Below are 11,388 nucleotides of genomic sequence, written 5' to 3'. Positions count from 1 at the left end.
GGAGGCTGAGCCACTGGGCCCTACAAGACACCTACTACACAAGGCCACTCTACCAATTCCAGGAGACATAGCAATTTTACCTAATACATAGAAACAAACACAGGGAAGCAGCCAAAATGGGGAGACAAAGAAACATGTTGCAAATGAAAGAGCAGAAGAAATCTCCAGAAAAAGAACTAAATGAAATGGAAGCAAACAAACTACTAGATACAGAGTTTAAACAATGGTTATATGGATGCTCAAGTATCTTAATGAGAGCTTTAAGGGAGTTAATGAGAGCTTCATGGGTCCAAGTGAGAATTTCAAGAACCTTAATGAGAAGATCAAAGACATGAAAAAGGAGCAGTCATAAATTAAGCATACACTAACTGAAAGAAAGAATAATTTACAGGGATTCAACAATACTGAAGAGGATGCTGAAAATCATATCAGCAATTTGGAATATGAGGAAGCAAAAAACACCCAATCAGAAGAGAAAAAGAAAATATAATCCAAAAATATGAAGATAGTGTAAGGAGACTCTGGGACAACTTCAAACGTACCAACATTTGCATCATGGGAGTGCCAGAAGGATAAGAGAGAAAGCAAGATATTGAAAATCTATTTGAAGAAATAATGACAGCAAATGTCCCCTACCAGGTGAAAGAAATATACTTACAAGTCTAGGAAGCGCATAGAGTCCCAAACAAGGGGAACTCAAAGAGGCCCACCCTAAGACATATACATGCAAATGTTAAAGACAAAGAGTGAATCTTAAAAGCAGCAAGAGAAAAGCAGTTAGTTACCTACAAGAGAGCGTCCATATGACTATTAGCTGATTTTTCAACAGAAACTTTGTATGCCAGAAGGGAGTGGCAAGGAATATTCAAAGTGATGGATAGCAAGGACCTAGCTTCACAAACAAGAAAAAGCTAAAGGAGTTCATCACTACCAATCCAGTATGACATGAAATGCTGAAGGGTATTCATGAAGAAGAAGAAGAAGAAGAAGAAGAAGAAGAAGAAGAAGAAGAAGAAGAAGAAGAAGAAGAAGGAGGAGGAAGAGGAGGAGGAGGAGGAGGAGGAGGAGGAGGAGGAGGAGGAGGAGAATATTAAAAATATGAACAAAAAAATGGCAATAAGTACAATTGAATCTAAAAATAAATGAACAAGGATTCTAATGAACAAAATAAACTGATGAATAAAATAGAACCAGAGGCATGGAAACATGGAACAGAGCTGACAGGAAGCTATTCACCAATAATTTATGTGCATTACCTATGGACACAGACAATAGGATGATGAAAGCTTGGGATGGGGCAGGAAACAGGTGGAGGAGGGAAATGGGGGATAAAGGGGGACATGTGTAATGCTTTCAACAAGGAAGATTTTAAAAATAAAAAAATATATACAGATAAAAAAAATCACTAATAGTGTGCTCAGCAATGCATAAGTTGTTTTAATTATACTCATTGCAAGATGGTTACAGTAAACATTTTAACTGAAATGCTGAGTTGTTACTGGTAAGGAAAGGTGATTTTACATTTTTACTCCATCTTCATCTGTTCTGTTTGAAGTTTCTTAAAGCCTTTCCAAACAATTTGATATCTCAAAATATATCTGAAAATGTCATATTATCTTGAGAATTTGTTCAAACTGATAAGGGGAATACAGTGGATTTCATTGATTTTATTGCCTTTCTGTAATGTGTTGCTGGGACTAGGGAAATAAAACTAGTGAAAAAATTATCTAGAGTGCTACATATTGACATTTATTAAAATGATTATTTACATGATGCTATTTATGGAGGATTGTTACATTTTTTGGAAATGCTTTCTCTTCCTGGGAGAGCTTTGTCCTTTGTCAAGTCTGAGATCTTTTACTTCTGTTAATGTTAGAGGCTGTATAACTGGAAGTCCTGCTAGAGTATCGCACACAGAGAATCGCTTTTAAGATGGAAATAGATCTTATTTTATTATGGTGACTTTGGGTGATAGGCACACAATGCAATATACAGATGATGTATCATAGAATTGTACACTTGAAACATATAATATTATTAACCATTGCCACCCCAATAAATGTAATGAAAAATGAAAAAAGTAAAGGGCTCACCTGATGAGGTTAGGCTGACCTAAATTTTTTTTCTTATAATTATTACTAGTGGCCCAGTGCACAAAATTTGTGCACATAAAAAGGGGATTAATTAGAGGAAATATTTTAATATTGTTATTTGTCCTTTCTCTATAATAGAAGTGTCAGAGATAAAAGAAAATTAGTAAAATGTATATGAAAATCTTACTCCGGTCAGAGTCTGGGGTGCACCACGGGACCCAGAGTCAAGTCTCCGCCCATCCATGTGCGCCTCAAAATCACATGAGACCCAGACCCGGTTGGCCCCCCCAATGGGCTAGATCCAGACCCAGCTGGTCCCACCCTTTTCAAGCCCCGCTGGGAAGGGGGCGCAGCCTCAGGTCTCCTGGCCCAGCGCCGAAGCAGAGGGTATGGTCTGAGGTCCCCCAACCTAGGCCGGGGTGGAGGATGTGTCTTGAGGTCCCCCTTCAAGCCCCACCGTGTGGGCGGCATGGCCTGAGGTCCCCTGTCAAGCCCAGCTGTTTGGGGGGCACAACCTGAGGTCCCTCGGCCTGGCACCAAGGCTGGGGGTATGGCCTGAGGTCCCCCAGCCTGATGCCAGGGTGGGGGATGTGGCCTGAGGTCTCCTGTCAAATCCCATGGGGGCCAAGTGGGGGCACAGCCTTCAGGTTCCTGCTCATTGCTTGTTAAGGCTCATTAGGGGCACTCAGCCTCCACTTTGGGTGCAGCAATCTTGTGTTACGGAAACCCCGCCTCCTCTGTGGGTACCACCATCTTTGTAGCAGAGTGACGGTCAATTTGCATATTCACTCTTTATTATATAGGATTTTTTTCTGGTTAATGGGGTACTAGAATAATTTTTAAGAGTATACAAAGAAATTTGTTGGTTTATGAGAGCCATGATTTGGAACATTAAAATGTTCTGGGAATATGATTTGGGAAAAATATGGTGAGAGGTCAAGATTCAGCAATCCACTGGCATCTTAAAAGATGTGTATAAACTCTCTAGGGTGAACTCCCCTCTGACTTCAGGCCCAAATTGTTTGCCTGTCAGTCCCCTGAGTGGTTGGAAGGCCCTGGCTCAGGAGAATTTATTTGGAACCTTTCTTCTCCTTCTCCTTCTCCTTCTCCTTCTCCTTCTCCTTCTCCTTCTCCTTCTCCTTCTCCTTCTCCTTCTCCTTCTCCTTCTCCTTCTCCTTCTCCTTCTCCTTCTCCTTCTCCTTCTCCTTCTCCTTCTCCTTCTCCTTCTCCTCCTCTGCTGTTTCATCTAGCATAGCACCTACTGCTGCCTTAACTTGCTTTTGTAGCATTTTCTTTTCTCTTTTTGGGGATCATTTGATTGTAAGTCATGACCATCATGTGACCACACACAATCCTCTCCATCCTCAGCAGAAGTGTCAGGATTCTCATCTCAGCTAGATTCTCCATGCTGCTCCTCAACTTGGTCTCTCTTTTTCTTGATCTTTGGTTGGGTATAATTCTCCACATTTTTATCTTCTGCCTCTTTCTTGCATTTCTTTCCCATTTTCCTTTCTATTTAGATCTCTGGAAGGTCAGGTTCTGCAACCATGCCTGTGGCTTGTTGTTGAGTTCTGCCATCTGCTTGAAAAAGTACTCCTGGATGGTGAAGGCATTGGTGATTGCATTGGAGGTTCCAGTCCATCTGGAGTGGCAAGGCTGAAATAATCCTTAGGAGTCTTTTTACTCTGTCTTTTCCCAAAAATGCAGTCAAGGTTTATTTTGTTCCGAGATGATAAATCCTTCCCTTTTGTGAATATGGTTCTTGGAGATTTGGACTTTTCTTTAAGGCTGAAATATTTATTTTCTTTTTGTCCTAGGGGGAGACTGCTGATTCTGGCCCATAGCAATTGTTCAGTTCAGTCAAAAGCTGGTTGAAATCATCCCAATGAGCAATCCAGTTATCTTCATTATTGATCATAGCTCCAAGTCCCAGGCCATTATTTTTAACTTGAACTTTAATGTGATCTATGGCTCCTTTCTCTTCACTGCAATTGCCCTTTTAAATTTCCATATGCATTTTTAATTAAATTTATTGGAGTAAAATTGGTTAATAACATAAATTTCAGTTGTACAACTTTATAATGCAATATCAATATATTACCTTGTGTGGTCACCATCTGAAGCCTAGTCTACTTCCATATGCATTTTTGAATTAGCTTCTCTATTCCTGAAAAAATATTGCTTTTTTGAAATTTATTGAGTTCATAGATTAATTAGAAAAGTTGAGATCTTTACAATATATAGTCTTCCCATCCATGCACATAATCTGCCCATCTAAAAATGTTAGCTCTTCCTTTGCTATATCAATAAGCTTCTATTATTTTCTTCATTATGCCTGACATCTTTTATTAGATTTATTCCTAGGTGATTTTTAAAAAATATCAGTGCTATTTTTTAAAAGCAGGTCTAATTGGTTGTCTACATTTTCTAATGCTATGGAATGGCAATTTATCACTTACAAAGTTATGAATATGCTTTACGCAGAACAACCTGTGATAGTGCAGTACTACTGGGCTAGAAACAGTGGAGAACTCATACTACCACATGCCTGGAGGAGATGGCTACAGCTCTTTGAGAAGATCTGTGGATTCCCATAGAGGAAAGCAGACAATCCACAGGAGCCTGTGGGAGAAAGTTAGGAGGTGAGCCAAGCAAATCAGTATTCTTCCCTCACTATTTTTGTCTTCCAGTTTCTTGCTAGTATCTCTTCTTGGCGGAACCCAACTCAAAGATATATTTCTAGGCACCTTTTAAATATAATCAATGCTATTTTTTAAAAAATAGGTCTAATTGGTTGTCTACTTTACTGAGTCCACCAATCCAGGTGCTAACCACTTCCAGAAGCACCTCACAGACACATCCACAAATAAGATTTAACCAGCTATTTGGTCATCCCTTGGCCCAGTCAAGTTGCCATAAAATTAATCACCACAGTGATTTACACCTACTAACTTAATCTTCACAACATTCCTATGAGATAAATAGTTTTGTATTTATTTTATAAATGAAGAAATTGAGATACAGACAGGTTAAGTAACTTTACTGAAGTCTCATCATCAGTAAGTAGGGGAGCTGGGCTTTTAACCTTGGCTGACTGATTGCCAAATCTATATTTCTAAACATATTACCCTTATGTTTTATCTGGTGATTGTGAAATAACATTAATAACGTGAATAAATATTGCACTACGCTTTCATACCAGATAAATTTTGATTGAAACTATAAAATAATGTGGGGATAACTTAATATTTATGTTATTGTCTTTCAAATGGCAGTCTATCTACTCATTTAAATGTTCTTTAATAAGAAGCTTTACAATTACCTCTAAAAAGAACTTGCAAAACTTTGTTAGATTTATTTTTAGCTATATTTGTTGCTATTGTAAACTGTTTTCTTAAACAACTATAGGATTTATGTGTGTAGAAATTATATTGTACTTGATTTTTGTATATGATCCAGCAAATTTGCTAAACATTCATATTCATTATATAAACTTAACTATAGTTACTTTTGGGTTTCTATCTAGACAATTATCTTCAGCAAATATAGATAATTTTGTGTATTCCTTTCCAATCATTCTATTTTTTATTTGTTTTTCCTTTATATGTGCTACCAGCTAAGTCCTCCATTACAATACTCAACAGAAGTTGTGGATAACAGGCATTCTTGTCCTAGTCATTATTATTAAAAGTAATATTTTTTTTATTTCACCATTGAGTTGGATGTTTGTTTTTTAAAAGTTCCTTTATATACCAAATTTGCTGGTAGATTCTTTTTTATAAAATGTATTTAAATGTTACTGGAATTCATATGATTTTTTTCTTTAATTCTATCACTAAGGTGAATTATATATCTGAACAAACCTAATTTTAGTATATTTTATGTTTTTTTCACATTGCTTGATTCAATTTGTGTCTTACCTTAGGAAACTACAAGTGGACAGATGTTCAGTTGCAAATTATTGAGAGAGTAGTCTCTAGGAGGGAAGGGGACAGAACCAAGCAAGGATGTGCTCTTGGAATACCAGTCCACAGATTTCCTGCCTTAAGACAGGTGGGCTGAGTTTTTGTCATTTAAGCAGTGGCTGTTCCCAGTAGGGAAGCACATGTGCAGGGCATGTAAATGGCAGGGCATGGACACAACCTGTTTTTGTAAATAAATTTTTATCAAAACACTGGAACACAGCAGTGCTCATTCACGTACATATTGTCTGTGGCTGCATTTGTACTACAAGGGCATAAGCTAGTAGTTACAATTGAGACTATCTGGCCTAGAAAGCCTAAATTATTTGCCATCTGGCTCTTTACAGAAAAATACTGTAAACCCTTTAACTAGATTCATGTTGAGATTGTTTTTTTAAAATTTTCTTTTATTTATGGTACCAAGTTTATAATAATTTTGATTTTTAAAAAATTATATTTTTATTGATTTTAGAGAGGAAGGGAGAGGGAAAGAGAAATAGAAACATCAGTGATGAGAGAGAATCATTGATTGGATGCCTCCTCCATGCCCCACATTGAGGATCAAGCCCACAATCTGGGCATGTGCCCTGACTGGAATCAAACCATGACCGGTTGGTTCATAGGTCAATACTTAACCACTGAGCCACATCGGCTAGGCATAATTTTGATTTTTATATTAGTATAATCAAGTGGCTTATTCTGTATTCTTCTAGACTTTGGAATATTTTGAATAAGTTGGTACATTTTTTCTTAGAGCTTATGGATAAAACTTGGAGTCTTGAATTTGTGGGGAAAATTAAAGCTCTAATACAAATTTTTAAACTATTTAGCTATTTTAAAAGATTATATTTTCCGTATACTTTTGTGACAATATTGTTTAATGATATTTTTATAAATGTGTTTGCATGAGCTAAATTTTATATTTAATGACATGTAGCTATTTCATCTTCTCAATTTTTTATTCTTTTTAACATTTTTAATGTCCCCTTCTTTTATTAATGTTTTATTTTGGCTTCCCTACTGTTTTATCACTTTTATTAATCTTTTCAAATTATTAATATTGTTGATTTTCTATGTATCATTTTGATTTTCTAATTGTATCATTTTCTTATCTGTTTCTAGTTTATTAAGTTGTCTTTATACCTGTAGTATGTCTTCATCTTACTCTCCTAAGATTCTCTTCTTTTTCAAACTTTTTCTGTTATATACTTGAATCATAAAGTTCAATCTTTCTGTTTCCCAATATGAATACTTGATTTATAGTATTTTTAGTACTTTAAAAATATGTTTTTATTGATTTAGAGGAAGAGGAAGGGAGAGGGAGAAAGAAACATCTATGTGAGAAACATTGATTAGCTGGTTCCTGCACGAGCCCACAACCCAGGCATATGCCCTGAATGGGAATCACACCAGGGAAGTCTAGATGCATGAGAAGATACTCAACCAACTGAGCAACACAGATCAGGGCTTAAGTACTTTTTTAAATGTATCTATTATCTAACTACATTTCCAGTAAGATTAATTCATTTACCAATGAGGTGGTTTAAATATGTTTATAATTTATAAATACACAAGGCTTCTCTAATTATAATTTATTATTTATTTTAATGTAATTGCTTTGTATCAGAGAACATATTGTGTATGATTAAAATTTATTAAAATTTTTATTTGCTTCACAATAAAATGTATGGCTATTATAAAGTCTCTCATGTATAATTGAATGACTTTGAGGTTTGATGTATTTCAATAATTCTGGAAAATTCTCTGCTAATATATCTCTAATTGGATTTCCAGAAAGAGAGGATAAAGAAGATAGAAGAACATTATTCAAACATACTAAGCCTTCTTATCCTGTCTTTAACTTCTCTTAATAGTAATATATTTACTACCGTTTTTCTCTATTATATATTCTGGATACTTTTTTTTCTATGTATAATTATTTTTTTTTAACCTCTATTGAATCTATTGTTTAGCTGATCTTATGTATAGAAGTTCACATTTTATAGTATTTAAGTTTTGAGACAGTCTATTTGATTCTTTTTTGTAATTTGTTTAATTATTTTTATAGGTTCTTGCAGGTGATTTTAATTTCTTCTTTTATTTCTCTAGATATTTTAAATAATTTTAATGTGGTTGATGATTTCTACATATGAATTTTTGTGTATTTGTTTCTACATTTTTTTAAAAAACATTTTTTATTGATTTTTTTACAGAGAGGAGGGGAGAGGGATAGAGAGTGAGAAACATCGATGAGAGAGAAACATCGATCAGCTGCCTCCTGCACACTCCCTACTGGGGATGTGCCCGCAACCAAGGTACATGCCCTTGACCTGAATCGAACCTGGGACCCTTCAGTCAGCAGGCTGATGCTCTATCCACTGAGCCAAACCGGTCAGGGCTGTTTCTTCATTTTTTCAGACTTCATATTATGGCCTCATTTCCTTATATACTTTATGGAGTTTTATCTATCTGTATAAACTCCTTGCAGTATTATATTTGTGTGGATATTCCTTGGGGTTACACACAGCCTTGGGGTGAATAATAGTCCTCCAGGAGGATTCATATTTTCTTGCAAGTAGTGTGAAAATGAGCTTCAAATTCACCTGTTTCAGGACAGTGTATATTTAGAAATGCCAAGGGGGGGGGGGATATTTACCCTCCTTCTACAAGCAAAAGTTGAATACATGGCCGCCACTTAAAAGCTGCCTTCTAAAGTTGCTCACTTCTCTATAGTTCATCTTTCTATTTCTTTTTGGCATTTGAGAATTCATTAGTTTTTTTAACTGAATTATGACTAAAAAAATCTTATGCATTGTTGTGGTTTTCCATGATAGGATTGTTCAACATACTAATTGAAATGGAATCCTTGATTTGTTTAATACAATGATATATTCAGTTTCCAAATATACCATTTCGAATTTAATATTACACTTCTAAATGAGATGGGCATATTATTTTGTTTTCCCTATTATCTTTTAAATGTTGGATTATCAAAATCAGGTTGAGGAATGGGAATTTAATAAAATAATATATTAACAACAGAAAAAATATTAAGGGTAATCCTGTAGAAACCCTTCCTCTGTGCTTTGCCATTGAAAATTAATGTCAACAATAAAAAATAGTGAAAAAAAAAAGAAAATTAAAAATCTGGATCTACCCTTTTTAACTGTGTGGGTTTTTTTGTTTTGTTTTTTAAGTTGGAGCCTGAACTATAAATTGATTGCATGAGCCAAAATTATTACCCTCTTTTCCAGAGGATTCTGAAGACAATACCCATTGGTAAACAGGAGAACCCTAGAATTCTATGCCCTAGACTCCCTGCTTTCTTCCTGGAGTTATCTTATTAAGACCTACGACAACCCACATACTAGTAATAGTTATCATTTTATTGAGATCTCATGTGATCCCAGCGCAGCTCATTATTTTGTATCCATTCCATTCAATTAATTTTTTGAGCACCAACTATGTACCAGGTACTATTCTGGATGTTGGGGATGCAACAGTGGGGAATAAAAAGACATGCCTCCCTGTTCTCATGTCATTTAATTTCTAGGTTGAACAAGACAGACAATAAAGTAAATTGCATAGTATATTGAAATAAGATAAGTGCAATGGTAAAAATAATGCAGGGGTTCAGGGAGAGATTATAGTTTTTGAAACTTTTATCAGGGAAGAAATCAAGCCATCTTACAAGGCAGGAGGAATTAAGCTCAGATAGGTGAGTGGTGCCCAAAGTCACAAGCCAATTATGGCAGAAAATGGGATTGGAACCCAAGCTCAGGTTCTTTCCATCTCAGCCTTAATCTTCTTACAGCTTTTATATTGGCATTCACAAACATCTCTAAGTATTAACCAGGCCCAACCCTACTTAATTTTCAGAGATCAGATGTCATTAGCCATATTGAATCCAAGAATAAAGAATAGACAGATATGACATGCTAATAAATCCTGGCTTTAGTTAAAGTCACACAATTTAGAAACAAAACTGGGACCACTGAGGCCTGAGACCTCCAGATCCTTTCATGGATCATGACACTTATTCGTAGTGGTCTTTCTATCCAGGAGCTGGTTGTGGGAGGTGTGTCCTCTCTATGCTTCTCACAGAAGGTTGACCATTCTCCCCAGGTTGCCTCATTTTTGACAACCTAAAAAAATCCATCACATGCACCCTAACCAGTAACACCCCTGAGATCACTCTCTTCCTGCTCTTCATCATCTTCAGCAATCCCCCACCTCTAGGCACCATAACCATCCTCTGCACTGACATGGGCACTGGCATGGTAAGGGCCAAACTGATTTTTTAAATTACCATAACCTTAGAAAATATTTTGGGAAAATTTCCCTTTTTTATGTTTTTTTTTAGAATGATTTTTTTCTAGGAAGGGTTTTCAGGTTTGTGGAGGTATGCTCCTTGTGGTTTGATACCCACCACAGGTGTTTCATATTAGATGATAGTTTGACATTAATGTCGAACTGTGGGATTCTTCTGTCTCACTAGAGGTAGGAATTTGGATTTCCACTCATGTGTGGCAGAGTGTAGGATTTAATTTCTCAGAGACTTCTTAATTATTTCCCAGACAGAAGACTGGGCCGGTGACAATTGTCCTTGCTGCCTCCCTGCTCCAGAAAGTATAGTTTTTCAATCCCCTTTAATAGCTGTCTGCTGGCATTTAAGTCCCACTTCCTCACATGAAATTTAATACAGGCATAAGACCATATCCTCTGTGGGCATTACCACTCCAGCCTTGTGCAACCAGGGCCTATTTTCAGGCTTGATAACATCCTGAAGCACCATGGTAGCAGCCTGCAAAGTTAACACTGTGGTACTGACTTGCCTTTCTACTTCTGGAAACTAGGGATATCTTTTTCTCTATATATAGCTAAGCTGTGAATGAACAATTTTATCTAGGACTTTCATGTTCCAGGAGTTGGAGGGGCATCAGTGCCATTCATTAGGCTGTGCTACCAGAAGCAGCCGACCTTACATTTTCTGCTAGTTGAAGGGAGGCTATTGAAATGCTGCCCAAATCTCTTTATCAGAAAATGGGGGGAAATACTGTCATTTACCTAATGGTATCATATGGGAGAATGACCTAAATCATTATAAAATCACATTATTCTATGAATAGTGTTCTAAATGGATGCCAAAGGCATTGATACTTTAATTTTCTCTTTTATGTTTTTCTCCCTATGATGTCTACTTTTAAAACCCTGGCTTAATGCCCAAAAATGTAATGGTTTTCACTTATGTCATCTTCTGATTATTGCATTTCATGTTTCTAAGTTCAGAGAAAATTTTAACACAAGATTTCACTTCAATACTATCCTTAAAC

The 11,388-nt window shown here is 36.2% G+C and overlaps 1 pseudogene; it reads right to left on the bottom strand.

Annotated features, from left to right (window-relative positions):
• Positions 1 to 3,483: 3,483 nt before the first annotated feature.
• On the bottom strand, positions 3,484 to 10,850 carry LOC118653564 (annotated as a pseudogene).
• Positions 10,851 to 11,388: the final 538 nt, after the last annotated feature.

This window comes from Myotis myotis, unplaced genomic scaffold (genome assembly GCF_014108235.1).
Source record: "Myotis myotis isolate mMyoMyo1 unplaced genomic scaffold, mMyoMyo1.p scaffold_m19_p_4, whole genome shotgun sequence".
NCBI lineage: Eukaryota > Metazoa > Chordata > Mammalia > Chiroptera > Vespertilionidae > Myotis > Myotis myotis.
The sequence above is the reverse complement of the archived record's forward strand: the minus strand, read 5'-3'. Positions and strand labels throughout refer to the sequence as shown.